The following is a 22,516-nucleotide window of genomic DNA, read 5'->3' on the forward strand; positions in this document are numbered from 1 at the left end:
CAAAATACACAACAATACACGGATGGATTGAATAAATTTTTGGACTTTGCATTTGCTAATAAGAGCGTTGAGGGTAAGATAATTTGTCCATGTTCGAAAATGCTAATGGGGAATTTGTGAATGATGGAGCAAGAGAGATTGGAGTAAGTATAAGTTGTCTAAAGACAAATACTGAATCAAATTGAATGTTACCTTCATTGTTAACATTTTTTATTATTTGTAGGAAAAAATTAAAGCATGAGACAAATACATCTTCCCTTTCACAAGATATATCAATTGAAGATTCACTAGCTCATGTTCTAGGAAGTAAAGAACATTGTGGTCGTGTCCGAGGAATGGGATTGGGACCTTGCCCTTCTCGTGTGTTTGGATATACTAGGAATTTTCATTTTGGGACATCCTCATCTTGTCCTTCTTATTCAGAATTGCAAAATCAGGTTATTGATTTAGATTGTCATGTGTAACAATATGATGTTGTTTGCTTTGGATTGTCATGCCAAGGTTGTAAATGTTGTTGTGTTGAATATTATTGGACACTATTAATGTTGTTGTTGTGTTGCTTTGGATTGTTTTCTATAAGTAGGAGTAAGAAATGTAGTATATTTTTTGTTGATAGATTGAGTGTTTTATAATGTTTATGTGTTTTTTACGATTTTAATAATAGATTGTGTTCAATATAGGTCATTACATCAAAGTCACAATTGGATGAACAAAATAAACAAAATGAAGAACGTGACAAAAGACTTGATGCAATCATGAACTTCTTTTCTCAAAATTGTCAAGGTCAATTGCCTTCTGAGTTGACTATGTTCAATCCTGCACCGGTAATGTTTAATATTGCATAACTTCTTTTATTTTTTAGAGTTTACATTTGTAATTATGATTCACATTTATATTATAGGTTTCTGATCAAGGAAGTGTGCCAACTAATACAACAAGTTCTGGACATGAGGAAAATCATATGTGATAGTTGAAGAATATAATATAATGTGGAAGTTAATTGAATCATTTTATGTTTTGAGAACCATTGCAGTACTTCATGATAGTTTTTGCTGACTAATATTGTACTTGAATTTGAATTTGAATTCGTATATTTGTTATACTTTGATTAAAATTTAGTCATCTATAAATAATTTGTCAATTTGATGAGTTTATATCTATTTAGGTATAATTTCATTAAATATAGATTAAAAAAATAGAATAAATGTAAATAATTGTGATTGAAAAAATATATATGAATACATAAATGATAAATGAGTAAAAAAAATATAATAATAATAATTTAAAAATCTATGGTACTTTACGGAGGTTTTGAAACCTATAGTATTTTATGGAGGTTTTGAAGCCCAGGGTATTTTAGGGGGTTTTGAAACCCATGGTATTTTATGGGGGTTCTGAAACCTATGTTATTTTATGGAGGTTCTAAAACCTATAGTATTTTATGGATGTTTCTAATTCCACGATATTTTACGAAGGTTTCAAAATTCATGATAATTAACCGGGGGTTTTAAACCCACAAAACTTAACTGAAGTTTTAAAACTTATGTTAAATACAAGAGGATAAAAAACCTCCGTTATTGATTGGTACTTCCTGGGGTTCCTCAAAAGCCCGGCTAACACATTCTCTAGGGATGGTTTAGTGGGGGAAATCGAAACCCCGGGTAGAGAACTTAGTAGAAGTTTTAACCCTGGGTAATGTAAAAATAAACCTCCGTTAAAAATATTTTTTCTTGTAGTGCATGACTCCTTCCTACAAACATAATTTCTCTATGAGAATGAATCTATGGATAGAATACTCAAAAAACAAATAGAAAAAATAGAAAAAGAAATTGTTAAATTTTGATATGCTTGAAGATATTATAAACAAAATTATATTTTGTTAAAAGTCTTTATAAAATACCTAAAGAAAAAGATGAAAAAGAAGGATACCTCTGAAAAGTTGCTTGAACCAACAGAGACGTGATAAAATTTCGTTCCAGTGAAAAGAGGTTGCAGTAGCAACAACAAACAACATACTGAATATAACTTGAGATGAAGTGAACCATTCCTTCCTTCACAGTTCCTTCCACTACAGAAATTATTAGATTTAGTAACATTTTTCTATTACATTTATCTTAAATGTTACCTTATGAATAGTTATAGTAATACTTTTTAGAAAATGTTATCATAAGTAATTAAAAATGTTACTATAAATATTGTTACTATGATATTGTAACATTTTTAAATAAATGTTACTATAAATAAATAAATAATTTTCATTTTTTACCTTAATTGTAAAATTTTAAAATGATAACAATAAATTTATAATTAATTAATTTTATTATAATATTGAAATATTTAATATGAATTAAATATTTAATATTTTAAAGTAATATTTTAATTTATTTAATAATAAATTTAAAAACCTTTTCAGATATTTAAATTCTATGTGGTTTCAGATCAATTTTAAATTAATATTTTAATTCATTTAAAGATAAATTTAAAATAATAGTTTTTAGATCTCTATAGCATCATCACATGATTTATTAGTTTTAACAACATTTTTTTTTACATTTCTTAAAAATGTTATCCTATGTATACCTAGTCATACTTTTTAAAAAACGTTACAAGTAACACTTTTAAATAAATATTACGATAAGTAATTAAGTTTTCACTTTTTTAAATTGTAACTTTATAAAATAATTTAAAATAATAACAATAAATTTATTAATTAATAAATTTTATTATAACATTAAAATAGTTAAAATTAATTTAAAAATTAACATTTTAGAGTAATATTTTAATTTATTTAAAAACCATTAAATTAAGATATGACCATTTAAATTATAGTGTTTCAGTTTCTTCTTTAAATTAATCCTCTATGCAAGCAATGCTGATAGTATTGGGTTTTTACGCTGCACACTAGAATGCATGATTCTGATGTTGTTTATAGAGTTTTCATATTTTCATTTGACTGTAGATTGCTATGTATCATAAGTTTTTATAGTCATTTCATTTTTCTCTTTCAAATATGTTCCTGTGAAACAATTTTATTAGAACATGTGATTGATGTTTGTGAATCAATTGTGTGCATGTACAGTTCTATAGTGTATTCGGTCATTTTATAGGGAAGAGGAATGTAAATATCTGTTACGTTGGAGTTCAATGAACATACGTACACGCTTTCGAAGTTCAGACAATTTCAAGAAGAGTGAAATTTGCTTTGTTAGTTTTGAAATATTATCTATTTAATACAATTTGTTAGTTTGGTCATGTATTCCTTTTGTTAGTTGGATTTTATTGATGCTGGATCAATGGATCAATGCTTACAGAACTTGGCATAAATGTATATCATGATTCCTTTTATGGGGTCTAAAATATGTGTATGAATTAATGATCTCATGATTATTACTTATTTAAGCACAATTTCTTTGGTTGCCTAAATTCTTTCTCTTTTTTTTTAGAGGTGCTAACAATACACTTTTCACCATTGATCATATTTTTAAAAAATTATGAGTGAAATTCTTTAAAATAGAAATACAAATTGCAAAAATTTGTAATTTAGTAAATTTGTGAAATAGACAAGTTGTGTTTCAAGTATGTAATTTGTTGAATTGCATCAAATTAGATTGAAGATCAGAGAATAGATAATGTTCATTAGTGTATATGATATAGAGAGAGTCAAATCCATCAGGCTTGCTCTAACACTGCTAGACCCTTGCATTGTTTTGCTGGAGACACAACCAAACAATGTTATTTCCCTATCTAATGAGACAGAAAAAGAGGTAAGCATAGTCGAATATGTTATTAACAATTTTATCATTTCAATTGATAGTTATACAGATCTCTTTGTACCTACAATGGAATAGGATGGCAGACAGAGGCAGATCAATATATTTTAACCAAACTTTGTTGTTCTACGAGATTTCCATTTTTCGTATTGTAGTGCCACTCCTTTGTCTGCATCCAGCTGATTAGGAACTTAATTGATTCCCACACATCTTATACATTCCCACCATCTTGGTTTACCTTGTATATTTTTTTAGAGGATCTCTTGATCTTTCATCAAGTTGAAAAGAATCTTTATCTGGTTCTTCAGTCTTTATGATGTTGTGACTAGTAACATGTATGATTTAAGTAATTAGTTTTTGTCAAAAATTATTGCAATTCACAGCGCTTATGTATTCATTTCTTGGATTTTATTGCTTCGTGGCATTTAAACTTGGACCACAAATATGATTTTTTGAGTGATATATTTTTTGGACCATAAAGTTGAAAAAGTTATCTAATTCAATTATGTCTTTTACAGCAATTATCTTAACAGTAGCTGAAACAATTATCAAGGAAAATTAACGAGAAAAACAAAGTCATGGACAAGAGTTGGATGTGTCAACCAAGATCTTCTAGTAGGTACTTAGATGGTTTAAACAAAATTCTCAACTCTTTGCATTTAGTAATGCAGCACAAGGTTATCAAATTTTATGTCCGTGGAAGAATTGTAATAATTGTTGTTGGAGTAACCGAGCAGAAGTGTATGAACACTTAATTTGTGATGGATTTGATAAAAGATATGATAAATGCATTTTTCATGGGGAAGGTGGATCTTCAAAAGTGGATAAAGGAAAGGCTAATATGCATGATAATTTGGATGAACTTCTAGAGGATACTTTCATGATGCCTAAGTGTGATTTTGATGACATCTTGGATGAAGATGAAGAGTTTGATGTAGAAATGGTGAGGATTTACAATTTAGTAGGTGATTCTCGTCAAGAAGCATACCCGGGTTGTAAAAAATTCTCAAAACTATCAATCATTGTTTGTTTACTCCATATTAAGAACCTATATGGGTGGAGCAATGTATCATTTAGTGCGCTACTACTATTGCTCAAAGAATTTCTTCCTGAAAACTCTTCTTTGTCAGTAACATTCCAAGATTGCAAATAGTTAATCAAAGAGTTAGGTTGTAGTTATGAAAAAATCCATGCTTGTCCTAATGACTGTATCCTATTTTGGAAAGAGCATGAGAATGAAGATACATGCCCCAACTGTGGCGCTTCTAAATATAAAGAGAGAGTGTGTCTAAATCTTAAGAAGAAAGTTTCTTGCAAGGTAATTTCTCCTCCGGTTCTAGCCAAAGTATTGAGGTATTTTCCTCTTAAACCGAGGATCAAGAAGTTATATATGTCATCAAAAATTGTTGATTCAATGAAATGGCATGAGAAGGGTCGTCCTAATGATGGAAAATTAAGGCATCCTGCAAATTCACTTGCTTGGAAAACTTTTGATTCACTACATCCTGATTTTGCATTGGATCCACGAAACGTGAGGCTTGGGTTAGCAAGTGATGGATTTAATCCATATAAGACAATGAGTAGAAAATATAGTATTTGGCCGGTTTTTCTAATGTCATAAAACCTACCTCCATGGGCTTGCATGAAGCAACCTTATTTGATGTTATCTTTACTTATTTCAGGTCCTTCTTCCCCTAGTTGATGTCTATTTAAAACCTCTAGTTGATGAGATAAAGGAGTTATGGGAGAAAGGATTTGAAACCTATGATGCCTCTAGTAAGCAATATTTTATTGTTCAAACTGCATTACTTTGGACTCTAAGTGATTTCCCTGCCTACGCTATGCTATCAGGTTGGCATACTAGTGGAAAGTTGGTGTGCCTTGTGCGTAACTATGATACATGGTCCAAGTACTTGTCGAAAAGTAAAAAGATGTGCTACATGGGTCATCGTAGATTTTTGGACTCTAATCATAAATGGCAGAAAAATAAGAAGTGTTTTTATGGCTATGAAGAATTTAAAGTTACTTCAGTTCCATTATTAGGTTCTACTTTATTGGAAAAAATTGGCGAAAGACAGAATTTATTTGGAAACCCTCAAAAGAGGAAAATAAATAATGTTGATCTATGGACAAAAAAGGTATATTATTTGGGTTGGCATATTGGGATACTAATTTGCACCGTCACAATCTCGATGTAATGCACATCGAAAAGAACATTTGTGAAAATGTAATTGGAACACTATTGAATGTAGATGGGAAATCAAAGGATCATATCAAAGCTTGCCTTGACTTGGTAAACATGGGTATAAGGCAGGACATTCAACCAATAGAAATAGAACCAAATAAATATTAGTTACCACCTGCACGATTTACTCTTTCATCAAAAGAAAAGGATATCTTTTGTGGCATTTTGAAAGGAGTGAAGCTTCCAGAAAATTATGGGTCTAATATTTCTAATTGTGTTCAACTTGAGCAGCAAAAACTTCTTGGGCTTAAAAGTCATGATTTTCATATGTTGATGCAAGACTTACTTAAAATAGCAGTACGAAGAGTTTTACCAAAAGAAGTCACAAGAGTTTTAATTAAGTTAAGCTCATTCTTCAAGATTTTATGCTCCAAAGTTATCAAGATTGAATTATTTGAATGTTTGGATGTTGAAATTGCATTGATTCTTTGCGAATTGGAAAGAATTTTCCCTCCATCTTTTTTTGTTATAATGGTTCATCTATTAATACATTTAACATACAAAGCTAGAATTGCAGGACCCATGCATTATCGTTGGATGTATCCAATTGAGAGGTAATTTGATTTATATTTTTGTCCTTTTGTAGGTTTCTTCTTAATTCGTACTTAAGTTTTATACTTTTATGCTTATAAGTTTCTTCTTAATTTAAAGAACTATGTGTGTAATAGACGTTATCCAAAGGGTTCTACTGCAGAAGGGTATATAGCATATGAATGTTTGACATTTTGTTCAAGGTACTTAGATGACGATATCCAAACAAAATTCAATAAACCAGTAAGGAGTTTAGATGGTCCTATAGGAGATGGAGTCATGACAAGTTTGGATCCTCTTACATAGGAGCAAGCTCATCAATATGTGTTATTCAATTCTGAAGCTATCAAACCATTTCTCAAGTAAGAAGATATGCATACTCAAGAATACATATTATTACTACACTTTATTATAGTTTACTTAACATATATAACATATTCAATTTTTTTTATGTAGCCAACATGAAGAATTTGTTTTCAGTCACAATCGTCAAGGTTCAACAAGAAAATGGAATAAGGCTAAAGATCAATGTCTTACTTTTCATGAATGATTTGAAGATCGAGTAAGGAATTTAGATGTTAATGAAGATGTTAAATGGTTGTCTAAAGGGCCAAATACAGTTGCAAGAAGATTTTCTGCATATGCAATAAATGGCTACAAGTTTGTCATTGAAAGTCGTGAAAGAAGCAAGAAAGATGAAAATCCAGTGGTATAAAATGTTCCTACTAGGGAGTTTTAAAAGATACAATTGAATTGGATTACTATGGACATTTCAAGTTTATGTTGTTCAAATGTCATTGGTTTCAAATTAAACAAGATGGTTTTGGATTGGTACTCATAAATTTTCATAGGTTGATCTATGAATGATCCTTTTGTATTTGCATCTCAAGTAAAGCAAGTGTATTATACAAAAGACCCAAATGATGATTGCCATGTTGTTACTAACACCACCCCTAAAGATTTGTTTGATATATATGGTGATCTAGAGAATGTAGATGTGGAAAAGCACTTGGATGATCAATTAAGAAGTCTAATGTTTGATCAATTTACAGTTAATGAAAATGAAAATATTTGGTTTAGGGATGATGTACCTGTAACAACCGTTGATGCAAGTTTAACAGATGATGAAGAAACAAGAGAAGAACCTAGACAAGAGTCACTTGATGATTGAGTTCACTATTTAAATTGCTTATGTTTTTTATGAAGGATTATCTTGTTCCTTTTTAAGATTATTGAATATGGTGTGAGTTGATTAAGAAAGCTAAGTGAAATCCCCACTGGACATTAAGATAGCATGCTATCTAGATGTCAAGGTTCCTTTCACAAAGCTCAAGAGAAAAACATGATGGATTGATTCAAAACAAAAAGGAAATGGAAGACACATAAACCATAGAAAACCAAGAACAATTAAAGGAAGAAGAAAACATAAAATGGAAAGGAAAGAAATGGTAAAAATGTGAGAAGCACGCCACTACAAGGCTAGGCTAGAAGCCATGGCAACCTTGAAGATGAGTGGATGTGTGCCGCCACTTGCTATGCAAGATAAGGCTTAAAAGTATTCACTCCCAAGGGAGGAAACTCTCACAAATGGTTGAGACACAAGACTGTTTTTAATTCAAAATTTAAAACCCTTTTACATGTCTAGGAGCACCCCTTATATAGAAGAGTTTAGGGGCCTCTAAGCAAATAAAAGATACCTAAGGATGTCTCTACAAAAACCTAACCCTAACTTCTAGAAACTAGGTCAAATAAGGTTACAAAAATGAGAGACAAAAGAGCTAACTATGGTGTGTGCAAGGCTAATTTCGTTCTAGCACAAAAGGAGACAAAGAATATGTCTCATATGTCTCCAAAAAGTGGCCAAAATGTGCAAAAAACAAAGGAGACCAAAGGTACATAGGTACACTAGTTTTATGCCTTTTACTTTATGCTTTATGCCTTTGCTTTACTCTCTCCTCCATATCATTTATGCTCCCCAATCACCATGCACCACCTAGCATTGCTTTCTTACTCCTAATTAACCTACAAAGCAAATAAACATAGATTAGCATGTTGGCTTAAGTAAAGTCAACTATAGTCAACAAGTCAAACCTAGTCTAAGGTCAACAAGTCAACTAAAGTTGATTCAACTAAGTCTACTTAGGGAATCAAAAGTAACAAACACAAATGAAAGGGATGAAGGATTAGTGAACTTACTTTCTAAACATTCTTAGTCTTCTTAAGCATGTGCCTCCATCCTTGGTTGGGGTCAATCCTTCATCAGTTTTTATTTTTTTACAGTGGTACAATAAGGGCAAGAGGTAAAGTTTCATGGGCTACCAGCTCAATGGAAGATACACTTAATTATCAAGAAGTTCAAAGCGTAAGGCTTTATGGCCAAGTGAATCAATGGCTGGAATTCTTAATGAGCTAGAGGAGACAGCATCAAGTCCTTGCCTAACACCCTTTGCACCCTATTTGATTAACGCTATAGTAAGTGTAAAGTACTTGATAATATATATTCTTTAGAAAAAAAATACAAAAACAAGATTATTCTTTTGTCATTTATTAAAACAGGTCTTGTTATCAAGAAGAAAATGGGTTCAACAAAGTGTCTTAAGACTCATGGTTTGAGTCATGAAGATCGCATCAAGTTACACTAAATATTCTTGGCCAACATATTGGTCAATATAGGGCTGCCTTGAGCTCTTATTTGGGAACATTGGCTAGGAATGCACACATTGCTCCTTTGACATAACAACTTGGAGAGAGTTGAAAGATAATTGGAAGGATATGTGGCAAATAGTCAAGGATCATTTTTTTCTTATCATTGATATATGCTTTCTATTTATTTCTGAATTGATTTTGGACCAAGATTGAACATTAAATGTCAATATATTAGTGTTAAGAGCTACACAAATTTGTCACTATTTTTGGATCAGTTTCAAGATAAGATAACATTATTTATTTTTTATGATGAAGACAAAGCAACTCATACTTGCTTTGTTTGTTTCAAGATGCAAATACGAGTAATTCTTTTATTTTATAAAGTTTGACACATCTTGTTTTGTATGTATTGTGTGTATTTTGATTCTTGCTAAAGTTTCCCCTCACCTCTATAGTATGCTCTTCTTTAAGATTATGGTAACTTCATTCCTCTCTCTGTATATCAAACAAGATAAAGTGCCTCCTCATATTATCTTTACATTTAGGCCCTTTTGTGTAGAAACTGTATGAGTTAGGTTCCTTACATTACAAATGTATTTTAGTTCTGTTTTGATACTCTGCAGATGAGTGATTAAATGTGTCTTCAATCTAATGAAGTAAAACTGCTACAAAATATAATTTGTGTATAGAAGTTTCACAAATTTTCTGATGGTTGTTAAATTACTACAAATCATCACTCTAGCTATAAATTTGTGGTTTTACTTAATGGAGTTAAATGCTTATAACAGCAAAAATTAAAGTAATACATACATAAAAATTGTGAAAGGTCAAGTAAATCTTTGAAAAGTCATTTAATTTATAATCAAACTCATTAGAAGTTATGATAATGCCACATCATTCTTTACAGCATTTTTTTTCTTTCGTAACTGTATATTGAAAATATTTTTAAAATATTTAAATCTTCAATCGGTGATATTTATGATATTATTTTTTTTATAAATTGACAACATATAATATTTGGATATCACCATAGTGACATCTTTATATTTAGATATTGTAGTAGGGACAATAGTTGAAGTCATTTCTCATTGGGTAAGATTTGTGCTATCATCAAATGAGGTCCTTGCATTTTGTCGGAAGGCAATTCTTTATAGGGGCCACTTAGATTTAAATCTGCCTTTGTATTGAAATTTCATGATTTTTGAATTACATGTGACAATCGACAAGCCAACATGATTTCAAAATCTTTATTAATTGTTGGGTGCATGGCAATGTATTCGTTAATTTCCTTGAAAAATGAATGTTTCTCTAGTAGTTATGAGTATGTTTCTCGTAAGATACTTTGTTTACTTGTTTTTGAGTATGAGTACCGTCTGTTTAATGAATGTGAAATGGCATTTACCTTTAAATTTTAGAAAACCTTACTACAAGCAATGTCTGGAATACTTCTTCATTTTGGTTAATGATGGGACAATGGTGTAACCATGTTGAAATGTTAATTAGACGAAATCAATTCTTGTGACTTTGTGGGATAGTCAAAACAAGGTTTGGACTTTGGACTTCAGACTTTTTAAATGTTGTTTATTTCCATTTGGAGTGACTTTATGATTTTATTTTGAACACACAAGTTATTTCTGAATTGATATTAATGTTAATTCAAATATATTTTGGTGTAGTCAAAGTTTGATATAGAAGAATGTGGTAAAAAGTGGGTCTTGCAAAGTATTGGTTCAAGTTGGAGGACTCACAAATGTCGCTTGAAAAAGAAGTTCTTTAAGCCAAACATGAAGGAGGAGTACAATTTAAAGAATCGACCATCCATTATTCCACTTGAACAGTGGAAAATACTTCTCAAGTTTTGGAAATCTAACATGGCTAAGGTAATAGTAATTTATAGTTTATTTTTAGCTATGTTATTTCCTCCTTATGCGATAAAGGTGCTATTTTTTTCTGTTTGTTGGTATTGGATGTTAATTTTCATATTAATTAGATGTTGAATTGTACATATTTGATCTTTTTTTCTACCTTTTGGCTGGGTTACTTTCTTACTTTGTGATTAAATTTTTCCTTTGCTAATGTAGTGTTTTTATTTTGAAGGAACGTAGTGAGAAGAATAAAATTAACAGAGCAAAGTATACATTTTTCCATACCATTAGATCAAAAACTTCTGTAGAAATTCGTGAAGAAGAGGTAAGAAAACTAGTTAAGGACAATTTTCCTTGTGCTTTTGTTGGAAAATTGGTTGAACTAATCTTACATATTTTAATTTTAATAGAGGATGAAGAATGTTGATGTTAAAGAGCCCTCCCGTGTAGAAATGTTCCTTTTGACACATAAGCCAAAGGATGGAAATAAGACATAGGATGGAACAAGTAGAATTGTTGTATGAACATCTCTATCATTTATACTTAATTTTGTTTGACACTTCTTTCAAATTAAGTAGATGTGCTTTGATTTTCAGTCAGAGCTTGAGGAGGCCATTACATTACACCCTGAAGCAGAGGAAAGCACAACTCAGGATGATTTATTTTCCCAAGTCTTGGGTAAAGAGAGACCTGACTTTGTACGCACATATGGAAAAGGGGTTGCACCTATAGATTTATGGGGAACTAAGTCTACAATTGAAATCCAGAAAATAATAGATGAAGTAAAGAGGAATGCTAGAGTAGAGATGCAAGAGGAGATGCAAGTAAAATTACAAGAACAAGTGGAAGCCATCAAAACTGAAATGTTTACTGGTTTTAAAACATTTTTGGCTCAGCTGTAGACATGCTTTCCAACAGTAGCAATTCCAGAATTTTCTAGCATGTGGAATCCAAATATAAATGAAAGAGATATGAATGTATGGTTTTATTCAACATCATTTTAGGTCATTGTTTGTTCGCTTATTGTAAATATATGCATCATTGTAAATTTGTTTCATTTTTTTCTCTTCAAATTTAGGACAAAATTAACTCTCATAGGAAGAAAAAGCGGAAGGAGGAAAAAGCTCAAAGGAAGCATGTTGAAAGGTAAATTCATCACATCTAACATCAATTAGTTGAATTTTTAGTTTGTTAATGAATTTTTAAAATTGATGTTAATTATCATTTTATAAATTTTATAGTAAATCAAAAGAATCTAAAGCAAAGAAGGCCAAAGTTTTAAAAGATTTAAATGTGCCCGAGCATTCTCCCACTATGTCTCCCAATATGGTAATTTTTTTTTGTTTCTTTACATATGATAGTAATACTTGTTTCTGCATGTTTTCCCCTTCCCTTATTATTCATTTCTTAGTTAATTATTTTCCTTTGCATGTATTGTTCATACTTCAAGACATAATTCATATATATTTAATCATTTTCCCTTCTTGTATTGTTCAGTTTTTAGTGTATTTTCCTGTTGAGATTGAAATTGAATATATTGCTTTATGTGTGTATTGAATATATTGTTTGATGTGTGTTAGGGGTTAAGTCATGAATATTTAAACAGACAAATTTTTGTGTTGATTTTAGTTTATGTGTTGAATTCACATGGTAATCCTTTAGAAGGTATTCACAAACTAGTGGATCCAAGCCTTGAAGAAAGCTATCCAATTGAATCAGTTCTGAAGGTTAAAGCATTGTTTTTCTTTGAATAATAATTTAATACAAAACATTCAATTTGATTTTCAAGATGATATAAGCCTATTTATTCTTAGTTAGTTTTATTTAGTTTTTATTTATATAATTATCCGGATAAAGTAATGCCTATAATTAAGTCTCATAACTTGTTAATAAATATATTTATCGGAGATATAATTTTTGAAAATCTAGTAGACTAGTATCTAATATAAATTCATTCAAACTTATCTTTTTTTTAATATATATATATATATATATATATATATATATATATATATATATACATTATTATGGTACATGTAAAAGATAAATTTGTTAATTAAAGAAAATTTTGGGAACTTATATGCAAAATTTTATTATTTAAATATTGTTGTATGAAAATATTTGTTACGTATTTATTTTATTTTAATACATTATTAGGCTTAAAGAAATTTTTAGTCTCAAATATATGACTTTTTCCGGTGTTTAATATATTTTTTTTTATAAAGATACCTATTAAAGTAAAAAAAAGAGTGTATGTTTTAGTTTTTTATATTATAATATTTTACGGTTTGAAGAAGTTCATGAATAATTATCTTTTATTTTATTTTTTTATATAATTAATTAATTTAATTTAAAATTGTATATTTGGGTGCTAAATTAAATATAATTCTATCTAATGTTTTGATATTTTTTTAAATGTCATGTAACATATATATTCTAATATAGTTAAAAAATATATCTATCCTTTTTTTAATTTTTTTTAAATATTAAAATTTGTTTAATTATGCACAAATATGCACATTAACATGAGACTTATAGTGTATTTTTTTTATTTATTAGGTGTAAATACAGGAATGAAAGTAAATACAATTAGTAAGAATTGTGATTTCCAATAGTTTAAAAACATTGAAGTTAAAATAATAAAAATATGAAATATAACTGATATTTAGCTATTCTGTCAAAGTTATATATCCATTTATTTGATGTGATGACAATTATATGTGAAAAAAAGAAGAAGAAACAAATGACATTAGAAGCAATTAAGAGAGAATTACTTTGAAATGTCTCTAGGTATGGGCATCGTCTTCTCCGGTCATTATAAGAATATACAATTAACATTTTTTTTTTCTGACATGACACTAATTTAAGATTTTTTTCTTATTTCATATTATTTTATTTTTATTTTTAAACATTATTTTATAACTTTTTTAATTTTATTTTCTAAGATTATATTTGAAACAAGAAATTTTATGAAACTAATAGATTTATTTTTTCTCAAATATTAACATTATGGATAATTTAATATTAAATGTTTAAAATTACTAATTTAGAAATAGATTATTTATTTAGTAATATTCTTCTTAAAGAAAAGGAAAAGGAGGAGTAAATTTAATGCATACAATTAACTAGCCGAATAATCTTCGTCAAATTCTATTTCTATCTTTTTATAAAAAAAAATATATACTAAACAAATAATCTATTCCTAGAAATATTCATTTAAATCACTTAATTAGAGTTATCAAAATTTGTTGGAACCTTCGAGCCAACTCGGCCCACCAAGATTTCAGGTTGAGTTGAAATTCTTTTACAAACTTTGATACAGGTTGATTTTTGATCCAGTCCATCTAATACCCGGCTCACCCGAGTTGAACCCGTGGTAAACTGGGTTGGCTCACTAACCCACACATAAAGAGTCACACAAGTATTTTTTTTTTTAAGTTGGGTTTTGTATTTAGGTCATCTAAAGTTGTTTTTTTGAACACATAGATAACTTGTATTTTTGTAATTTTGGTTTGTATTTGGATTGTATTAAAGTTTATTTAAATTTTAATTTTAATTATAACTTAGTTTTGACTGAAATAAAAATAAATAAATAATTGTATTTTTTTTAATTAAGCGAGCTCATGAGTCAACCTATTTAATCCACTAACTCATGTGGATCGGACTGGGTTCGAATTTTTTTCACACTCGCTAATAAGTGAGTCGAGTTGGGTTGGCTCACTAAATGATTAACCCATGGTGGGTTGAGTCGAGTTGGGCTGAGTTACCCATTTTGACAGTTCTACACTTAATATCTAATTCATCCCTTCAATATTACATTAGTTTCAACATTTTTTCTACACATGATTTCCTGTCTAACTTAGGTCATTTCAAATATCAAATTAGGGATGGCAAAATGAACTGGTCCGACCAATTTTAACCCAATCCAATTTAGACCCTATGAAAATGGACCAGGTTGGGCCAACCCGTTTAGAGGAAGCGGGCTGAGGTAGCCAATCTAACCTGCCAATGGGCGAGCTCATAGGTTATTCCTCTAATTTTGATATTTTTTTTAACTATTACAATTGACAACGATGGTTGGACAAGGTTGCATCTAATGTGGTGATAGATTTCCAATACAATTTTTAAAAAATGAGACAACATACGTCACTACAAGAAACAATCTTATTGCCAACGGGCTTTTCCTGACAGATTTTCTTCCATCAGTAATGATAACTTTCCGACGGATTTATCGATGGATCATACTCTTGATTTTACCGACGGCTTAAATCCGTCGGTAAAGGCGTGAATGATATTGGTGACTTACTTTATCGACGAAATTACCGACAAATTTTGGTTTTGAATGTGCCGACGGAATTATCCATCGATAAAGTAGGTTTACCGACAGAATTATCTGTCGGTAAAGTAGGTTTATCGACGGATTAACCGACAGATCTTGGTCATCGGTAATGTTGTCAATTAAATCAGAATTTCAATTGACATTCCCTCCCCCAATTTCACTTTCGTTTGCTTTCTTTACCATTTTCCCTTTTCTCTCTACCACAATCGTTCATCTAAGCCCTAATTTCTGTCCTCCATTTTCCCTTTCATTTGCCCCAATTTCACTCCGCCACTAAGCCCTCTGTCAATTCTTCATCTAAGCCTTGCCAATCCGCTGCCCTACCACTCTGTTCGCCAGTGAGCCACCATAAGAAAGTAGAAGGCACACGTACCCTCCAGCTCGTGGAAGAGGAGTTTCATTTCTCCTTGGCCAGTTACTTCCCCTCGAGCTCGCCGCAACCACCACCTCTCTCGGTAGGATCAAACAGGTGCGTTTTGGGCGAGTGTTGTTTTCACGGGATATTCAATCCAATTGGACGTGTTTTAATTGAGAATCAGTGTTCAATTTGTTGAATTTGTTTAATTTTGTTTCCAATTGGTTTGAATTTAAAGCTAGACTTGAAGAATTATTTTTTTGTGAAGTTGGTTGACGGTTGTTGCTGCACCGGTCTGGGTCCAGAGACAAAGTGGTGGAGTAAAGGTTGATAGTGCAAGGTGAACGCATATCGGAGGAGAAATAAGCAAGTAAGGGGCAGTATGGGTAGTATGTACTTTGATGCTAGAGAATGGGTCATGTAGTATTGAATTGATGTAGTTTGTTTCTTGTTTGTTCTTTTGTGATTGATGTGCATTTCACGATTCTAGGCTACCATTTTTTTTTCATTGCCATGTGCATTTGTTAAGTACAATCCAATGGTTCTTTTTGCCTTCAACACTTCACTTGATATCTCTTTTAAAGGTCTCCAACATGTACAACTTGCATTTGAGCTTCAAGACAAAAAGTCAACTATGCAGTCAAACTTAAACTCTTCAATGATTCTTTTCTGCAGTAGTTTGATTAGCTGCAGAAAATTACCCTAATTCTCCTTCAATCAACTATGCACAAGTGTATTTAATTGTCTTCAGAGGTTTCCAACAACTTGTGCATGGTTTTGAACCTCCAAAGTGAAAGTTAACACTAAGGTCAAATGTTTAAATTTAAGAGTAAGAGCATTTTCATGAGTGTATCACACAAAGAAGAATTTCAATTATAGCACAAGTCTAAACAAGGTAAAATGTAAAAAAGTGATCAACACTAACTCTTTATGAAAACCTATTCAAACTATGTATGCATGGCTGAATTACCACAAGTATAAAGACTCTTTCAACCTAAAATGCGGTAATCTAGGTAGATGCAAACCACAAAACCAGAACTATACCTATTCAATCTTTAACAACAATTTAAAACAAATTCTATCCTTAAAACATGCCACGAATGTTTTCTAGGTACTAGGTTGTCATAATTTTAAGCCTAAATACAAAATCAAAAACTGTTTGACAAAATGCCTCAATGAAGAGTATGGTTTCACCAAGTGCTTGATGAAATGCTTGAATAAAGTAACATAAAAATTATGTCATGCAAATGACCTAAAATTTGCTTAAATATGATAAACTTGACTAAGTGAATTTTGAAACTAAATTAAAAACTTAAAAATCACAAAACCACCTCTTAAACCTAACTTGGCTACAAACTAGTTAATGGTTTAGGAGGAGGCATGCGTGAATCACTAATACCCTGCCCTCCACCAACCCTTACTACCTATCGAATTTGGTAACTATAGCTACTAACAATTCCTAGTCACTAAAATTGATTATTTACTACTAGAAATTCTCGTATTACATGAGATTTTTCTTGCAAATTTATTAAAAAATTTGCAAGAAAAGACTTTTTTCTGTCATTTCTTCTAAGAATTTTAATTGGCAGGTAATTCCTTCGTGGGAAATCATTTCCTACAAAATTATAAACTTTACAAGTATTTCCTACAAAGTTTGTTACGAAAAGTGTTTTATACAAAATATTTTGAAAGAAAATTGGTAGCAATTTCTTGCAAATTTTTTTCACAACAAAATTTGTAAGTATTTCCTGAAAAAAAAAAAGTTTCAAAACAAAATTAACAAGAAATATGATTTTTTTTAGTAATATTAATTAGGAGTTTTTTTAGTGAACATGCACATTCAAATTAATTGTTTCTTCATTAGTTAAAAAAAATACAGTTTTCAATAAAAAAATGCCACTAAAAAGCTGAATACAGTTGACAATAGCCATTCTACGAATCCTAAGTGAAGCAAGGGTGACCAAATTGCCGAGTTTGTGTTAGTTTTGTTATAATTTTCGTAGACTTTTTCCTTAAAGTACAAATTTAAGTATATTATATACATATTATGTATTTAGAAAATTTTGTAAGTATATATGTATAAGGGTTAGAGTACTCTAAATACTCTATAATATATTTATACATATTTTTGCTGATAAAAATAAAAAACAGTGACCAAATTGCAAAGTTGGAATGAGTGAAAGAGTAAAAAAATATTCCTAAATTTTGTTTCTTCTTTTGTACTTTGTGTCTTCTTCACTAAATTTCTTCACAGAGTGTAAGATTACATGGTAAGAGATTTGGTGATAAGTTTCATGATATATAATCAAACTAACATTACTTTGAATTAGTAATTGTTTAAACTTTAAAATTAAAAGAAAAATACAAAAAAGAAATTCAATGTTTCAATACATTCAATAATTTTATATTGTTTGAGAGTTGAGATTAAAAACAATTTAAATATATTTTACATCCAATACACTGTTTTTTAATGACAAAATTTAAGGAAATTTCAAACTCCAAAAAAATAGACAATACTCTGAAAGGAGTGATCGAGCATAACAGTCTCTTAATGGATAACGAATTATATTCTTAAAGAAAATAAATATTGATACTCAAATTTGTCTTTCATATAAAATTGTAACCGATATTCTATTATTGATCGGCGATTAGTTTCGAGAGATATTCAAGCTAACAAATATATGTAATATTATTTTTAACTTTAAAATTAAATAAAAAATAGATACGAAAAAGTTAAATTTGATGTTCCGGTAATAATCTACATTATTTTAGAAGTTGATATCAAAGACAACTTAAATATATATTCCCCTTTTAATCTTAAACCGTGACAAAGGTATAAGTTTAAAATACTAGAATATATGTTTTGCAATACAAATTGTCCCCTTTTAATCTTAAACCGTGACAAAGGTATAAGTTTGAAATACTAGAATATATGTTTTGCCATACAAATTGACTCAATGAATTGAACTATTAAATTATTTATTATAATAATTTTTATAAATAACTTCACATATTACTAATAATGAATTATATACTTTAAGAAAACATAATATCTTTAATAATTGCATGCATGTGATTCCTTGTGTGCATAAAAAATACAAAAAAATTCAGATTTAAAAACTTAGCATTAATGATACATATTTACTATAATTACATGTAGTCTGAATCTGTATTTACTTTCAGCCTATGGTCCCACTTGAGATCAATGGTTGAGAAAAGAGGCAAAGAACCAACGTCTAAGTCTGCACGTTCAATTCACCTTAGATATCAACAGAACACAGTGATTTGATTCCTATGGTCCCATCGTAATTCTGCTCATTGGTTCAGAAAACAAGGCAAAGAAAACCCGTTTTCAACAAAAACAAAGATTCATTGGAAACTTAAAACTAAACCTGCTCCGTTATTGTGCATAAATAAATAAATACATATTGAAACAAACACAGCAGTAAATTGCTTCATTTAATGATTCAGAAAGATTGCAGTTTTCAATGAAAAAAAAATGCTATATATTGAAAGGCTGAAAACCGTTGCCAATAGCCATTATGCACAAATGCAATCCCGACTGAAGCAACAGTCACCAAATTTTGTTTCTTCTTTTGCGCTTTCATATAAAATTGTAACAAATCTTCTATTATTTTTTGGTGATAATTTTTTTTGTGATAAGTTTTCAAGAGATATAATCAAACTAACATAATTAATATAATTAAATTTTTATTGTTTTAAACTTTAAATATAAAAAAAAAATAGAAACGAAAGGTTAAATTTGGTGTTGCCAATGAATTGAAGTATCGAAGTATACATTATAAAAAACACAAACAAAATTCAGATTAAAAAACTTAGCAATAATGCAATATTTACTATCATTACATGTTGTCTGAATCTGTAATTGCTTTCGGCCGGTCCCAGTTGAACTTATTGGTTGAGAAAAGAGGCAAAGAAAAACGATTTTCAACAAAAACAAAATTCATTGAAAACCTGAAACCTGCTGCGTCATTCTGCATGAATATAGATTCCAGGTACATGACGAAATTGCTAAGTTGGAATCACTGCACAAAAACCTCTGATAGGAGACGTTGCAGAGAAATTGCTAAGTTTTTACGATATGAACAGAGCACGATGCATTGCTTTCTATGATCCCAGTTGAGCTCATTGGTTCAGATAAGAGACAAAGAAAAACTACTTTCAACAAAAACAAGATTCATTGAAACGCTAAACCTGTTGCGTCGAAGAAGACAATGGTTATTGCATAGTCGCCTATGGTCCCATCGTAATTAAGCTCATTGGTTCAGAGAAGAGACAAAGATTCATTGAAAACCTAAACCTGCATCGAAAAAGACAGTGGTTCGCTGATCCTTTGTTTCTTCTTCTGAAAAAAAAATAATGCTGAATTTTTTATATCTTAACATATGTGATGACAAACCATTTCAAGAATATTGAAAACACATTCATTTCTATAATAAAAAAATATGTTACTTGACTAAATATAGTTCAAATATTGGCAGAACACTGAACAAAACGTTTTATGTCGTAAAAATATTAGGTACTCCAAATATAAATTAATCATATATAGTGGATCTTAAATTTATTAAAACCTATAAAATATATTAAAAATGCAGTGAAGCATATAATAATTTCTAAAAGAGAAGAGAGAAATGTTTCATTAAATTTGGATATATTTGACTCACTTATCAAGTAAAAACGTTGAAAATGGTATATTCATGAGATACTTCTTTGTAGTGAATCTCCATCATTTGAGAGTGATATCTAGGAATTCGGACTGGTAAGGTAAGATAGTAGCTCCACATACTCTATTATCCGTCTCATATTTGTACCTATATATGTCGGGCATCCGTTATGTGAGTACTCGTCTATTTTTGTGTATCCACGGGTACTCGCGAGTATTTACAAAATTATTTAAAAACCAAATATTTAATCATAAATTGAAATAAAATAAAATAAAATACATCTAAAATGACGTTCAACACAATAGAAATTCTTTGATTAGTGCTTCAATCAACAAGTCCCCTTTCTCCGATTGATTCCTTAAAAATAAGCAAATAAAAAATCACTAACAATTTATATTGTAGTTTATTTTTTATTGAAATATTAAAGAAATTATTAACTTCATCACTTATAGGAACATTATTTGATTCCCCTACAATTGATTCACCAACATTAGAGACATTTTTCACTTATTCTTCACGCAACAAACCAATACATATTTAGATAATTTATATAAATTCATAGATATTGTTAATTTAGAATATTACAAAATCACAAAATCACGTGACTTTTTAATGTTTCTACTATAAAGAATTCATTGTAAAAACAATTTATAAAGTGAGTATACATAAATTTGTGTCCTCTGCTATTAAAATAATAAAACTCATACGTTAGTGGTTTTTGATGCATACGAAACTCATGAAATAATAAAATAAAAAACAAAAATTTTATTAAAATGATAGAAGTCATAGATAGTAATTTTCAATTCATACGAAATTCATGCAACATTAAAATAATAAACCAGAAAATCAATTAAATAAGAAAACCCATACGAAACCATAAATTTCAATTCTTAGTAGTTAATAAAATTCAATTCTTAAAAGTTAATAAACCTCAACTGCCATGTAATATTCTTATTTTGACAACAAACATACCATAAACGTCACTGTCTATAGGGTTTGGTGTATATGCCTAATTTCAAAGAAAGGAAAGAGAAGAATGTCAAGGGATGTACTTGGAAGAAGACAAAGTACCAATACTTGAGACGCGAGGAATGAAGACAGAAGATAAGACAAATGTGTAGCTTAGAAAAAATTAGATCAGAATGTTTTTTACTAATATATATATATATATATATATATATGCAGTGGCGGAACTTGACCAAAAATTCTAGGGGGGCCAAATTATATTTGTTATATATAAATTATTTTTTTAATTAAAAAAAATTAATTTCTTTTAATTAAAAAAAAATCAATTTCTTTATATTATTTTTTTTATTCAAAATAAGCACTCATGACAATAGAATCTAAACAATATAACAATGGATAATTTTCTAAACACATTTGATATGGATCCCATTTTGGATAAGCCTTTCGTACCTCATCAAATTAATTTGGTGGGTATTGTTAAATTTGAAGACGCTTTCCCGGATCACGTTCTAAAGTATTTTCAAATTCATTATATGTAACTTTAGGAACCTTAGAGAGTTATTTTTCGTTTTCTTCAATATTTGGATTCTCATGAAGTTTCTCAATTTTAGATGACAGATGCATTTTTTTCATCTTCATCACAAGCCTTCCTCTTGAAAAAAGAATCAATTCTTTTACTCTTTATCATAATTTTTCTAATATAAAATTTTCACCTCTCACCTATTTACAAAAAGATAAAATTATGAATAATTAAATCTTAAAAGCAAGACTCAATATTTTAAGAAAATTAATAACTTCTAAATGATTAGCTTCCCTTACCTTAGAGTAGATTCCTAATCTTGTTCTTCCCTTACACAACTTCAAAGCCTAAAATAACTCTATCTACACAAAGAAGAGTTTGATCAACAATTAAAGCATGATTTTATGATCTCTAACAGATAGAGATATGCCTAGAGCGTAGAAAAGCCACATACAATAGAGAAACATATTGCTTCAAAAAATAAAAAAGGAAAAGATGAACTTACTCAAAAGAAGAAATTGTTCGGTCCAAAATGTTCCTTAACTCTTCAATTTTGTCGTAGTGCAATTTGATTTTGAAAATAATAAGAAATTG

At 29.7% G+C, this 22,516-nt stretch overlaps 3 long non-coding RNA genes across 4 annotated transcripts; all 3 read left to right on the plus strand.

The window, feature by feature from the left end:
* The first annotated feature begins 778 nt into the window (after positions 1 to 778).
* Positions 779 to 1,108, plus strand: LOC114180302. The gene is made up of 2 exons (XR_003603664.1): positions 779 to 824; positions 902 to 1,108. It is a non-coding gene; the product is annotated as an uncharacterized LOC114180302 (long non-coding RNA).
* A 3,091-nt stretch (positions 1,109 to 4,199) lies between these two features.
* Positions 4,200 to 7,479, plus strand: LOC114181666. 2 transcript variants are annotated; one of them, XR_003603890.1, is made up of 3 exons: positions 4,200 to 4,389; positions 6,533 to 6,908; positions 7,003 to 7,479. It is a non-coding gene; the product is annotated as an uncharacterized LOC114181666 (long non-coding RNA). The 2 variants fall into 2 exon arrangements; XR_003603889.1 differs by lacking the exon at positions 4,200 to 4,389 and having other exon boundaries at positions 4,819 to 6,908.
* Positions 7,480 to 11,478: 3,999 nt separating this feature from the next.
* LOC114180382 lies at positions 11,479 to 12,392 on the plus strand. The gene is made up of 4 exons (XR_003603684.1): positions 11,479 to 11,575; positions 11,654 to 12,034; positions 12,136 to 12,203; positions 12,299 to 12,392. It is a non-coding gene; the product is annotated as an uncharacterized LOC114180382 (long non-coding RNA).
* Positions 12,393 to 22,516: the final 10,124 nt, after the last annotated feature.

Source organism: Vigna unguiculata, chromosome 4 (assembly GCF_004118075.2).
Source record: "Vigna unguiculata cultivar IT97K-499-35 chromosome 4, ASM411807v1, whole genome shotgun sequence".
NCBI classification, from domain to species: domain Eukaryota; kingdom Viridiplantae; phylum Streptophyta; class Magnoliopsida; order Fabales; family Fabaceae; genus Vigna; species Vigna unguiculata.